The sequence below is a fragment of the Mytilus galloprovincialis genome, chromosome 4 (assembly GCF_965363235.1).
Source record: "Mytilus galloprovincialis chromosome 4, xbMytGall1.hap1.1, whole genome shotgun sequence".
Classification (NCBI taxonomy): Eukaryota; Metazoa; Mollusca; class Bivalvia; order Mytilida; family Mytilidae; genus Mytilus; species Mytilus galloprovincialis.
In genome coordinates, this window is record NC_134841.1 from 57,880,089 (window position 1) to 57,894,775 (window position 14,687).

At 31.1% G+C, this 14,687-nt stretch overlaps 1 long non-coding RNA gene across 2 annotated transcripts; it reads left to right on the forward strand.

The window, feature by feature from the left end:
* Positions 1-1,553: 1,553 nt before the first annotated feature.
* LOC143072517 (uncharacterized) lies at positions 1,554-13,144 on the forward strand. 2 transcript variants are annotated; one of them, XR_012977218.1, is made up of 6 exons: positions 1,554-1,780; positions 3,057-3,098; positions 5,710-5,812; positions 6,523-6,599; positions 6,861-6,924; positions 7,429-13,144. It is a non-coding gene; the product is annotated as an uncharacterized LOC143072517 (long non-coding RNA). The 2 variants fall into 2 exon arrangements; XR_012977217.1 differs by lacking the exon at positions 3,057-3,098 and having other exon boundaries at positions 1,559-1,780.
* Positions 13,145-14,687: the final 1,543 nt, after the last annotated feature.

Here is a 14,687-nt window from a genome sequence, read left to right on the forward strand (position 1 = left end):
TTATCCTCCATTGTATTACAGGATGTGCACAGTCTTTTTTCTCTAGATAGGTATTTTTAAATGTCTTCCTTTTTCTATCACTAAATTATGATAGCTAATTCTCATTTTTGTTATGTTACTTCTCTTTTCAAAAGATTTACAGTTTAAGTAGTTTTCCATTTTAAAATTTTGCTTTAAACTTTTATATAAATACAATTTACTTTTTTTATCTATTTTTTCAAATTTTTGTTAAAATATATTTGTGTAGAAATTTAATAATTGATGTTTTAAGGTTGTTTTTTTTTTAAATTTCAGTATTTTTTTCTTTTGTTTCCCTCAAGAATGGATATGTCCATGTTTACCTCTTTCAAAATATTTTTAACATATGTAAACCAGGTATAGCAACCTGAATTATCTAAACTTATAGAAAGTAAAAAGGATTCATATAATAATGGATTAATTTCAGAATTTGGTAATCTTGATATAAAGTAAAGTATACTTTGAGTTTTTATATGCATCTCTAGTGGGTATCTCCCTAGCTCTGTTCTCACAGCTATGTTTGATGAAGATTTTCTTGTTCTGAGGATATACTTACAGACAGACAAATGTATTTTCTACACTTGATTTTTCAGTAAAAATAAGGGGGGTCTATATTTGTTACATTTGGACTATCCTGGAATGTTTTCTTTCTTAATTTTTTTACTATTTGTTTGTATTTAGGCAACAACCATTTTATTATCTGGGGGGGCCTGGGATTTTTTTGAAAAAAATATAAAAATATTTTAATGGCCTAAATGAACAAAAAAAAAAATTATGTTTTTAAACTGTAGCTGAAAAAAAATTATGTTTTGCAATGTAGCTGAAAAAAAAAATTATGCTGTCACCTGCTTGAAAATTTTTTTTGCACTGCTGAATTTGAGAATAGTGAAAATAACAACAGTTGAGACAGTGAAACAGCAGATTATAAACATCTGTCCAGTCTACAGATTAAGCTAAGATTTATATTTATACCTTATTACTTTTTGTATTTTCCTGTAAGTGTTTGATCCAGAAATATTTAAAAGCATTCCAAATCTCCCGCATGTACATGTATGCTACTAGATTAAGACATACTTAAAACTGCAAATATTATAAACATGATATGCAGGCGCGGATCCAGAGGGGGGGTTCCAGGGTTGGAACCCCCCCCCTTTTTTTTGGCCGATCAATGCATTTGAATGGGAGCATATAGCTGGAACCCCCCCCCCCCCCCCCATTTCTCTGGGTTGGGAACCCCCCTTTTTAAAATGGCTGGATCCGCCCCTGATATGGTCATTTTATAACAGGGATAGATATGGTATCATATTAAAGCAGTCTTTTAAAGTAGCCCTGATTGTGTATTTTCCTTTGTATCATTCTGTATCATTTTTTATACCTCTTTTTTCAATGGAATATCAATTATCATAGTTGGAAACAGTGGATGCTACTCACTCTTACATATCATATCATATGGCAATGGTTTTGAGAAAAATAGAATGTATTTCTGTTCCACATTATAGGAAAAAAAATTATCGGAGGAAGCTTAGGTTCCGAAATTTTTTTTTATGAACATAATAAAAATCCCAGGTGAAAGATAAGACTTCAATATTTGTAATTCGTTGTGTCCATGTGTCCAGACACATGCATGTCAACTTTTTGCACCGGAACCTTGCCCTAATCGAAAATAAAGGTGGAATTTCCCCTTCTCGGAAGCTCTCTGGCTTTATCAATACCGGTGTCCTAAAAGTTTGAAAATGAGCAGCGAGAGTTTTCTGAATTTTTGGTATGTTTTGGGATAAAAGTCAAACTTTATGCACACCAAACCTTATCGGAAAAGAGCAGGTGGATTTTTTTTTAATTGTCATTATGTTTTGATAGACAATTAAGGGAAAATAACTTTATAGGACAAATTTATGGACGTTTTGGTCCCCTAATTTGCACCATTTGCTTCAAATTTGAAATGCAAAGATATTTATTTCATTGTTAATTCATAGTAAATGATTGAAAAATAATTTTTGATGCCTTTTTTACCATATTTTGGGGTTGTTAAGTTTAAATGTTGAAACTTTTGCGGCAAATCTCAAATTAGGGGCTCATAATTTTTCTGTTTTGGGCAAATATTTCATTTAACCCTCTTGCTGCCGACCGTTTTTCAAGGTTGCATTTCATATGCCGGAAAATATGACAGCTCAACGTCTGTGACGTAACATGCCAAACAACAACGTCATTCGATATATGACATCACGACAAAATGACCACTACATTTGGGACCAATTGGAGAAAAACATAACCCTGTTTATTCTTCCGTATTTTAATTGAAAGAGATACAGCATTGATAAGAAGCTTGCATAAATTTATCCATGGACATATGTGTCCCTCCGGCACTGCCGGTTTGGACATATGTGTCCCTCCGGCAGCAAGAGGGTTAAAGGACTTATTCCAAAATATTGAGCAAAATTACAAGAAAAAACTGCCCCTAAGTAATATTAGATTAAATGTTTACTTTATTTAATTGGTGTTAACACCAATTTCACATATCTTTTTGAAGGATTTGGGTGGTCCTTAAAAGGACCTTTGGTTGCATGAGTTGCTGGGTTACTGTCTCATCTATGGTGCTGGTAATAGTTTTCTCTTGCAGTTAGTACTATGGCTAAGAAAGGCAGGTACTGGGTCCAACTGTCCTTTTCTGTAAACATCTTGCTCTTTACTTTTTAGCTTGGCCTCTCTACATGTATGTTCCACTATTTTTTCCCCACTCTGTGTAACAATGTGTAAGACATCTATGTTTAACTTCAGGGTTTTTTTTCATAGTCTTGCTTGTAGGTAAACTGTTTGTCCATGCTTTGCTGAGTTTCTGGCATGTTGTTTCTGTGAATTCCAGATGCCAATCTGGCCTCCATGCCTCTTGAGAAGGTTACATACATTCTTAGGTAAATTTACACTCAAAGACCTGTGTTGTTGGTGGTGTTGTAAAGCTTCATACTACTAATTGCATCTTCGCTAAGCTTCATTCTCAAGATCTCTTGTAGTAACAACTTTTCTTTTTCGTCCATTTGTAGGATAGTAATGTTATGACAGCCAAGGATGCAATTCTGAAAACTGTAGGTTGAGTTTTGAACTTTTCATTGATTTTTCTCAAATAATCTGGGTAGGAATTTATGTGATTTGAAATGAATTTAGAAAAGTAACCTTAATTACACAATGATATGTTCTTCTTTTGGAATTTTATTATTGATTTAATTTCATCAATGTTTTTACTTTAACAAACACTTTAGTTTTTCCAAAAACTTGCACTAATAAAAAAGTTATGAGCATTTAAATATAGAAGGTATTTTGAGGGAAATGAAAATTCCATTCCAGAAAAATGATAAAATTTTGGTGTGAAGGTTGTGCTAATTGTCTGCATTGGTCAAAGGGAATTTTTTTTTAAATTTTACAAAACTGTAAAGAAAACCTGTTGCGACTAATATTTATAGCCTTTCCATCATTATTTAAAGCAAATTTGTAATATAATAAATACATAAAAATTGTAAACACATATATCATGTTACGGGGGTATTTGCGAAAAAATATTAGTTATAACTTGAGGGACTGTTAAATTTTCCGAGCCGCTAGACAAGGGTATTTGGTCTCGAGGTATTTTTAAGGTGTCATTAACTGTTAACAAAACTTGGAACTTTTGAAAAACCAAGGCTTTTCTTCCTCAGGAATAGATTACCTTAGCTGTATTTGGCAAAACTTGAAGGAATTTTTGGTTCTCAATGCTCTTAAACTTTGTCCTCTATTTGGCCTTATAAACATTGTTTGATTCGAGCGTAACTGATGAATCTTTTTTAGACGAAACATGCTCTTGTATAAATATAATATTTTGAACCTGGTATCTATGATGAGTTTATTATATTTGAAATACCATTTAGTAATACATCAAATTGCTGGCCAATCCAACAGAAATCTGATTGCCATACTTTTAATAGGGATCATACTTTAGTTGAAGTAGTTTCTCATGAGTCCATAAGAGTCCAAAATAATTTGAATGCTTTCATTATTACAGGGATTCCTTTTAAGACTTCCAACAGTTTTCAAGAATTGCAAACAATTAGAATTATTAAACCAAGTAGTTTTAAATTTAAGTTTAAATTTTGTTTAGTTTTGACTGTTATCCTTTTAAGGAACCTGGGGATTTCAAGAGTTAGTTGATGATGATCTTGCACTAAATAACTCAAAATGTGGTGATTAAGTTGAAAGCATCTATCCCATTGAACTAGAGATAAAAGATACAACAGATACAATAACGTCTGCCTCATATCTTGACTTACATCTAGAAATTGACAAAGAGGGTTGGTTGAAAACAAAACTTTACGACAAAGCATGAAAAGAGATGATTTCAGCTTCCCAATTGTGAACTTTCCATTTCTATGTAGCAACATTCCAGCAGTGCCTGCATACAGAGTACATCTTCCAATTGATGCCATATTCCCTGGCTTGTATTTCCTATCATGATTGCCTTGATAGAGGGCTGGTGCTCACAAGGAAGCTATCAAATAAGAGTTCCAAATAATGAAGTTGAGATCATCCCTTCATAAATTTTCTGGATGCCATCACAATTTGGTTCACCTTTTTTTATGGAATAACCGTTTTACAGATGATATCGGAAATGTTCCTTATGTCATTACTACAATCCCCTTCCCTTTTTACATATGTGACCTATCGAATTAAACTATTACCAGGTTTAAATGAACAACACGACCTTCTGCTTATCCTTTCAGAGCACCGTTATTACTGCTGGTTTTTGACTGTCCCACTGGTATCTTTCGCCCCTCTTTTGAGACTTCTGAAGGATCACGTTAAGAATATTTTAAAGACGAAACGCACGTCTGGCGTACTAAATTATAATCCTAGTACCTTTGATAACTATTTATAGAATCATGGTTAAATGCTTTCCAATTTTACCCTTATGCTAGCAGAAAAGGACCATTTGACGTCTAACGGCAAGAGGCATTACTACCCTCATTACTAGACTGAACTTGTCGACCTGGAACTTAATTCATAACACTCAAGTAATATTAATCATTTCAAAATGAAAGGGTCCAGAATTGAGTATTTTTTAATCAACGGCATTGTCCTATGTTAGTTATAAATAAAGCTGAATTCTTTGATTCACAGTTTTTACGAAATATTTTAAAAGCTAAGAAAACTGTATCTTATAATCAGCATGACTTTATCAGATGACAATACCAAAAAAATACTAAAAGTTCAGGCTAAAATAAGGCTATACATAGTTATATACTGAAATTCAGTCACAAACCCATGATATCGCAGGGGTGTTCTAGTACATCTTAATAAAAGTGTAAGGGGTGGTAGAAATTGTGGGGTACTACACTTTTTGTTAAATTTTGAAAGTTTAAAATCATATATGGTATTTTTGTCTGAATTAAATAAATTATTTGTATTTTACTACTCCAGTTGCCATGGTTGGATAAAAAAAGATATTGGGAGATAGTTTGGGATATTCTGGTGACTGAAAAACAGTAATTGGCACAAAAGGACTGCTGCCCTGGTTTTGTACCAACAAAGACTGGTAGTTTAAAAGATATGTTAACATGTCAACTTAAAGCAAAGTAAAGAAATGTTATATACTGTACATCATTATTGTAATGCTCAGTTAATTATTCTTTTGCATTAAATATTGTTTCAATTATTTTTCTCAAATAGTTTTTCCATATCGCAGCCAGCAGAGCATTATTCCATGGAAGATGGTTAAAGAAATCTTCAACCAAGTCAGAAATTCTGCAGCTTTACCAAGAAAATAAGAAAGGCAAGTTTATTTAAGCCTAACAATTTCTATACATTTTCTAGTAATATTTGATAAAAATTAAGAAACTTCTTATTCTTCTTCCAAATACAGGAGCAGTGGCGGATCCAGAACTTTTCCTAAGGGGGGCCCGCTGACTGACCAAAGGGGGGGGGGGCGGCTCCAGTCGTGCTTCAATGATTCCCTATATAATCAACCAAATTTTTCCCACGAAAGGGGGGGCCCGGGCCCCCCAGGGCCCCACTGGATCCGCCTATGGGGAGAAGACTCCTAGTTAGGAGTGTAAAACTTACCGGGAAACAAGAAACAAAACTTTATTTTCTACATGCAAAACACTGAATTATTTTACCTGTTAAATATTTAAAGATACGTGTACCAGGTATATCAACAAGATTTACTATTAAAATTATAAAAAGTAAGCCTACAGATTGAAATATTACTTCCAAGGGGAGACAATTTCAACCAAGATTTGTTTATTCAATAAGAGATAACTCAGTAAATTATTGAGATTTTTGTGCAGTTGAAATCAAGTCATTATTCTTTTACTTCTTTTTTGTATTACATCTTTATAGGAATTTTACAAACTTAAGTGTTGATATAATACTAATCTGATTTATGTAGTAAGAAATCAAAACAATATTTAGTAAATGTTATCTTGACAAGTGAAATGGATTTGTAAAATATTTAATGTATCCATTTTATTTTATTTTTAGGTTTTTTCAGTGAGATGTTTTCATGGTGTTGGCAATAAACTTGGTTGTCTTATACAGCTTATACAGTTTATACAAAGGTATGTACCAGTCTGTTATTTTGTTAAAAAAAATATATCATTTTTTTTATAGAATTTCTTTATTGCTCTAGGAATATAAGAGTTGGTCAGAAGTCTACTCTCATTTATCAGTACCATTATATGAGTAAATTAAAGGATATTTGTTAATTGCATAAGTAATTGCTGTGTTGCTGAATAGCTGTCTAATCCATATATTCTCAACATGTATTACCTTTATATACTATAAACCAATTTTTGATGATGAAGCATTTTATATTTTAGGTTAGCATCACAGCTAGTTGATAAGGATAGAGGCTGGCAATAGCCACTGGAGCTGACCTTTATGGTGAGAATCAGGAGACAGATTTATGAACTATTTATCTAATAGCATGTCAATGTTGATTTTTACCACTATGATAAAATTAAGAGATGCAGTGTGATTGCCAATGCAATGAGTCAATTGACACATATGACAAAGATTTTAGCAACTCATATCACCTTACCACCTTCAACAATGAGAAAAAAACTATACTGTATTGTTAACTATAAAAGTCCACAACATGAAAAATGAGAAGCATAATGGCCTGATGAATGATAAATCAATTATAAAGAAAAACATTATATTTAATGTCAGACATCAAATAACTTGTTGTTCATCCTATTTTGCTAATAAAGACTGGTGTTTTAACAGTTAATAATGCCACCAAACCATTTTAAAAAAAAGTAAAAGAAAAGTTATGTGTATATATATTATTCTTATTGTTATTTTTAGATAATTATTCTCTTGCATTAAATAGTGTTTCAATGTTTCTGACTGAGATATGTTTAAGAATCTATATTTCTTTTTCAGGTAACTTCTACTGTGGCTGCATAAAAGGTTTGTGTCGGATAACTATAACAAAAATACAATGTAATTCAGACAATTTTTGTGTATGCACAACAACAACAGACTTCATGGAGAAAACGGCAACTCTGACCTAAAGCCACAGCAGAACCAATAGCCAAATGGATTCCACCGGTAGAAGCTACCACTAAACAGGAAATAACTCCAAAATTTAGAATCGTAGCAGCACCATCTAAATACCCAGCCTAAACTCTGGTTAAAACATAAAAGACACCAGAAAAATCAACCATAGATGTACTGACAGAGAATACTTACACCTCAGCAATCCTGAAGATTAAGATGACGATGTAATATGTGTTGAAACTGCAGGATTGCAGAAATACAGTACAAACCACTACTGCTATTTAGTGGAAGAAGAACATACATACAAGACTACCAGTAGTTATAAAAAAATTCCAGTAATAATTGAAGGATAATTGAATGACACAAGTAACAGTATGAGGAATATATAACATCTTCACCAGTGGAAAACAGTGGACAATAATATTTTAATTTCTAAATTGTATTATTTTGAAAACTTTGCAACTTTATTAACATATTCTTTTAACTCAATACATTCAACACATAAGTAACGCATACTAAGAGAGACAATAGATAGAACATTATAATGTAAAAAACTTTAACCAAATTAGTGACATACAAAGAGTTGAATAAAACTGAAGTTGATTACTATATTAAGGTGGTACCGAACACTACAGGGAGATAACTCTGTAAAATCAGTGAAACATTTAAATTACGTTGTGTTGTTTAGGGAATATTAAGCTTCTCAATTATCAAAATAAGTGCTTGTCAAACTGCTATATAACCAGTGTAATTTTTCTGATAAGACGGTTGTTTCAAATTTTTTGAAATTTTTATATTTTTGTCAAAGGGTCAAAGTAAATACTTTGACAAAATTTTATGAAAATTAAATGAGCCAAATTAATTTTAGTTAAGGTGTTGGGTACCACCTTAACTGTACAGAAAAAGCAGTATTTTATATTTGAATAATTATCATTTATGCCATTTATATGTTCATCTATCAGTAACTTTAGATAATATAGAAAAATATAATATAATGACAGAGTTGTTTCCCTTTCAACAGGAAAGAAACTAATTGTGTAGTAAATAAAAGAATGTTGTCTGTTAATTAATCATAACGGTGAATTTTGCCATGTAAATAAATTAAGATCTTTATTTCTTCACTGAATTACTTTTTTCTCAAAATACTTGAAATGAAAAGCTTATTTGAATAGACATAATAAATATGTTAAGCTTATATATGTTTATACTATAAATTTTTGCTTTAAAGAAAAAATTAGATATGCTTATGGGTTTAATATCACTATGTTTACAATACATTATACAAATATATATGAATAACACTGTTTGCAATAAAATCAGAATATCATCTTGGAATGTTCGTGGTCTTGCAGACAAAATTGATTATAATTTTTTACAAAAAAGGTTAAAGGTGATATTAATATATTACTTGAAACATGGAAAGGGGATAGTAAAGAAACACAAATTCGAGGTTACATTTCCTTTTCAACAGTAAGAAAAAAGAATAAATAAGCTAAATGTCACAGTGGTGGAATTTTGTTATACATTAAAAAAAACATTGCTAAAGGGATGTCTTAGGAAAAAAATAGGTCATCATAAAAAAATAGAGCTTGGCTCAAACTTGATAAAACTTTTTTTGGACTACAGTTTGATATTTTTATCTGTGCTATATATATCCCACCAATAAATTCCACACACTATGACAATGACTATGAATTTCTACAGTCTCAATTTAGTTAATTTTCTAATCTTGGAAAAACTGCACTTATTGGAGATTTTAATTCAAGGATTGCAAAATCTGCAGACTTTTTCGAAAACGATTCTCTAGATTTAAATGATTTAAGTATGAATAATTTACTCCCAGAAGATTATCATGTAGATCAAGTTATTCCTAGAAATAATGAGGACCCAGTTCTAAATATTCAGGGTAAAAATTTACTGGATATATGTAAGCTGCAAGACTTAGAATATTAAATACAGATATCTAATCATACAAGTGGAACAAGAAATCTTATGATTTACTTTTATAGAGTCGTAGAAACTAATGAGATAAGGAATAATATTATTGATTTTGAATTTAAACCATTTTCTCTCTGCCAAGAAGGAATAACTGAAGCTTGTATATCTTATCTAAAATTACAGAAAAATCTTGTAAATTTAAGAAATTAATGAAAAATTTAAAAAATAAAACATATAAGAGTGATGGTTCAGTGAAAGAACATTAAAGTATTATAAATAAGGTAGGACAAGATTTAAGATGAAACCCATTTAATCTTAGCCATAAACAAAAATATTTACAGTTTCTTAAGTCATTTGAAAAATTGATAAAAAAAAGAAAAAATATGAGTATACAAAAAATCTCTTACATAAATTATCAAATGTTTCAGAAAATAATCCTCATGAATTATGGAAAATTTTAAACTCCTTCAATCTAAGAAAATATAAAGTTGAGGAGAGTGGAGAACCTTTATTAAATTACCATGATACCATGATCCATTTTCAGAACCAGGGCATGTGCATTGACGGTGATTTAAACTTTAAAAATAAGATACAGGAAGAATTAAAATTTATAGAAAGAGACATGTCTGTAACTTTAGAAACTGATAAACCAATCACATGCGCTGAAATTAAAGAAATCTTTATCAAAACTTAAGTAAGGTAAAGCCTCTGGTCCTGATAAAATAGTATATGAAGTCATTAAATACAGTAGTCCAGTTACATTAAAATCTTATGTTAAACTTTTTAATCTTATTTTAAAAACTGGTCATTATCCCAAACACTGGAATTCATCTTTTATTATATTAATATTAAAATCTGGAGATAAAGGCCATCCTGGCAACTACAGAGGTATTTCTTTAATCAATTGTCTGTATAAAATATTTAGTAGTGTTCTGAATAATAGACTAAAAATATTTATGATAAATAAATTTTCTGCCTCTCAGTTTGATTTCAGGGAAAACCATAGGATATCCGACAGTTTGTTTATATTGAAAACTTTGATCAATGAATATCTGCATAAAAATAATAAAAATATATATGCATGTTTTGTGGACTTAAAAGGAGCATTTGACTCTGTTTGGAGAGATTGTCTTGTGTTCAAATTGGCTAAATTAGGGGTTGGCAAAAATTTATACCAAGTAATAAAAAACCAGTTTTCAGGCACAGAATCTTCACTTTAATTTGATAATGCCTCAACTCCATTTTTTAATATGACTGCAAATTTTTTTTTCGTAGGAAAATACAATCATGTCGTCTGAGTCGTCGTCCAAAGATGCATTTAGTGTCAGGACAATAACTTTAGTTTTATTGAATGGATCTCTATACATTTTTACAAGAAGGTTCAATACCACTAAAGGAGGGGTTGGGATTGATTTTGGGGGTTATGGTCCTTATAGTTTAGGAATTAGGGGCCAAAAATAAGCATTTTTGTAGCTTTCAAACAATAACTTATGTTTAAGTGTATGAATCTCTCTAAAATTATACCACAAGTGTTCATACCGTGAAGGGATGATTAGTATTGACTTTGGGGGGTTATGGCTTGAAATTTTTTGAAATTAGGGGCCAAAAAAAGGGGAAAAACTAGGTTTTATCTGGTCAATGGACATTTAAGACAATTTAAAAGCAGTGAAAGAGAGGTAATTCAAAAACATTTATCATACAATGTTTGGTAGGATTGGATTAACCTCCCTTACACTTCTTGTAAATTATATATAAAGAAATATCAGGATTTGGACTAATTGCAAAAAAGGGGTAGTAGTTTTCACTTTAATTTTTTTTTAATTTTATTGTTTGAAGAAGAAACCTTTAATTGCACAATATTGCACAATATATTTATAAGATCTTGACATTTGTTTTGTGTCAGAAACACATATTATGTCAAAAATTTTATCAGAATCAAAATTCAGAGCTCACTATATCAAGCTTCAATGTTGTGTCCATACTTACCCCAACCTCTGCAGTCGTATAAAGCTGCATGCACCTTGCGGAGCACCTGGTTTAAAAACAGAGAGAATGCCAAGGCGACACAATCAGTCCTACATTGTTTAACATTGTTTAACATTTTCATTAATGATATAAATGATATATTTTTAAATGAAGAATGCAGACCACTTAAACTAGTAGATTCAGATTTAAATAGTCTTCTCTTTGCAGATGACATAATTTTACTCTTAGAAACTAAAGATGGACTTCAAAATAGTATGCATAAATTATCCCAATACTGTGATAAATGGCACTTAACAGTAAACATAAAGAAGACAGAATACATGTTATTTCAGAAACAAAAACTGTAAATTAGAAAAACCAATTATTAAATATAAAACTCAAATGATTGACAATGTTTAAGAATATAAATTTCTTGGGTCTGTTCTTAGAAGAAATGGTAACCTTAACTACCGTATACTTTAATGATCTAGCCAAGAAAGCTAGGAAGATTATATTTTCTTTATATTCCTGATTTTCAGCTATTGGTAATGTGCCAATCAAAGTAGCATTTAGCTTTTTGATTCATAAGTCAGACCCGTATTAAAGTATGTATGATGGACTCATACCTACCATTCATAACAGCAAAAACTCGTGCAAACTATAGTAACAAAATTGTTGATCCATTTTCTTTTATAGATAGATCACCTTTTGAAAAGGTTCATTTATCATTCTGTAAATATATTTTGGGTGTTAGAAAATGCTCAACAAATTTGGCAACTCATCTTGAAGTTGGAAGGTTACCAATAGAAAATTTTATTAAAGTCCAGTCTCTACTTTATTTGGCTAGGCTACACACTAAAGATACTAATCCTCTTTTTAAAGAATCATTTGAAATTTGTAAGATGTTAGATTCTTAAAATGTGTACTCCTGGTATACATATGCCAAAGATATTATCCATAAAGAGATAGAGGATCCCAAAAAGTTGTTTTCATGTAAAACTATAAAGGAAGTCAAATCTCTAAAAAAAAAATGTTATCAAAGGAGGAATTTCAAATAAATATAAAAGCCTCTATAAAACTAATATTGAAAATTTATGTGAACATAATAAACTTTTTCTCTACAAAGATCTCAAAACAGATACTGAGACAGAATTTTACTTGTTACATTCAAACTTTGAATTTCGTAAACTTATTACGATCCTAGTCTGTAACTTGAATAAGGTAGACATAAAAAAGTACCACGAAATCTTAGATAATGTAATTTTTGCCCTATTAAAGATAATTGATGATAAATTTCACTTCTTCTTTCATTGCATAATAAATAAAAATTTAAGAAATAATTACTTCACTGAAAATGCTTCTCAAAATCCCAACTTTATGAGTTGCACTAATAAAAAAAGCTACAATATATACTTAATCCATCAAATTTTCAACATGTACAAAGTTTAGGTTCCTTTTTAAAACAGTCAATGGAACTGAGGTCAGGGGACTCTTAATATACCAGGGTTAAAAGTTTTGTGTTATATTATTATGTTGTAATTGGTATTTTGACTTGTCACTATATTTTATACTTGCAACAATTGATATATATATACTAGTATATATACATGATGCATGAGTGTATGTTAGTTTTTTTTGTTTTAGTTTGTCACAAACGTGTTTCATTTGTTTATATGGCAATAAAGATTGTTTATTATATTGTTTGATTTGTTTAAGCCTGAATATTTTAGGGGTAGAAGTTATAGTAACTAGATATAAGAAGATGTGGTATGAGTGCCAATGAGACAACTCTCCATCCAAGTCACAATTTGTAAAAGTAAACCATTATTATAGCTCAAAGTACAGCCTTCAACATAGAGCCTTGGCTGCTGAAATACCATTCAAACAGGAAATCCAACTGTCTAATTTATATGAAAAACGAGAAATGAGAAACACTTATGAACCACATCAACAAACAATGAACATCAGGTTCCTGACTAGGGACAGGTGCAAACAAATGCAGCAACACTATAATAGGCGCTTAAAAATACTGGTCAAGTCAGATTTTTTTACAATAATTGTTTAAGAGTTGTGGCTTGCCATTGAAAAGGGTATTTCATATATTTCTGGGTGATAGTTTTAGTCCCACTTGTGGTTTTTGTGATTTTACTTTTGACCCAATCCTTTGAAATTGTATACACTATTGTGGATCATCGAATGCAGTTTAAGGTCTATTTTTTATGGTTTTTGTAGACTTCTGTCACAGAAAGCTCGACATAGGGATAGTGATCTGGGTAGCATTAGTTAAATTATTAATAGCTTTATATTTTAGAAGGTGGAAGACCTAGATGCTTCATACTCTGTATATAGATGTCTTATGTTCCTTCTTTTACATGTCCATTGTCCTTGACCTCTTTTTCATGGTTCAGTGACTACTTGAAAAAAAAGTTGAGTTTTTGTAATGTTAGTTTGTCTTTTATTATGAGATATAGGATAACAATATTTGGTATGTGTGTACCTAGCAAGGTCATCATGCCTGTCAAACTTTTTTCACTTGACCCTGACCTCAGTTCATGGGTCAGTGAAATAGGTTTAGTTTTGGTGGTCAAGTCCATATCTCAGATACTATAACCAATAGGTCTAGTATATTTAGTGTATGAATGGATTGTAAGGTGTACATGTCCAACTGGCAGGTGTCATCTGAACTTGACCTCATTTTCTTGGTTCAGTGGTTATAGTTAAATTTTTGTGTTTTGGTCTGGTTTTCTTATACTTTATGCAATTATTATAGTGACTAAGTTCTATCATATTTGGTGCATGGAATGATTGCAAGGTGTATATGTCTAGCTGGCTGGCAGGTGTCATTTGACCTTGACCTCATTTTCATGTTTCAGTGGTCAAAAGGTAGATCCGGTAAGTGCTGATTTTGGCCTCAATTTCAGGTTCATCTGACAAAGATTTTGCACACTTTTTAAACACTTTAAAAGAGACCATTTCAATTGATTCAATTAGTTTAAGTGAAAGATCTCAACTGATTTTTAAAATCATTAAAAGCGCTCCGATTCTAGCTGAAATATGAAAAATCTATAAAAATTATCACTTTTCAGATGTTTTTTGTCAAAAATGAAAGTGGACGCAGGGTTGGGATCCCGCTAACATGTTTAACCCCGCCACATTATTTATGTATGTGCCTGTCCCAAGTCGGGAGCCTGTAATTCAGTGGTTGTCGTATGTTTATGTGTTACATATTTGTTTTTCGT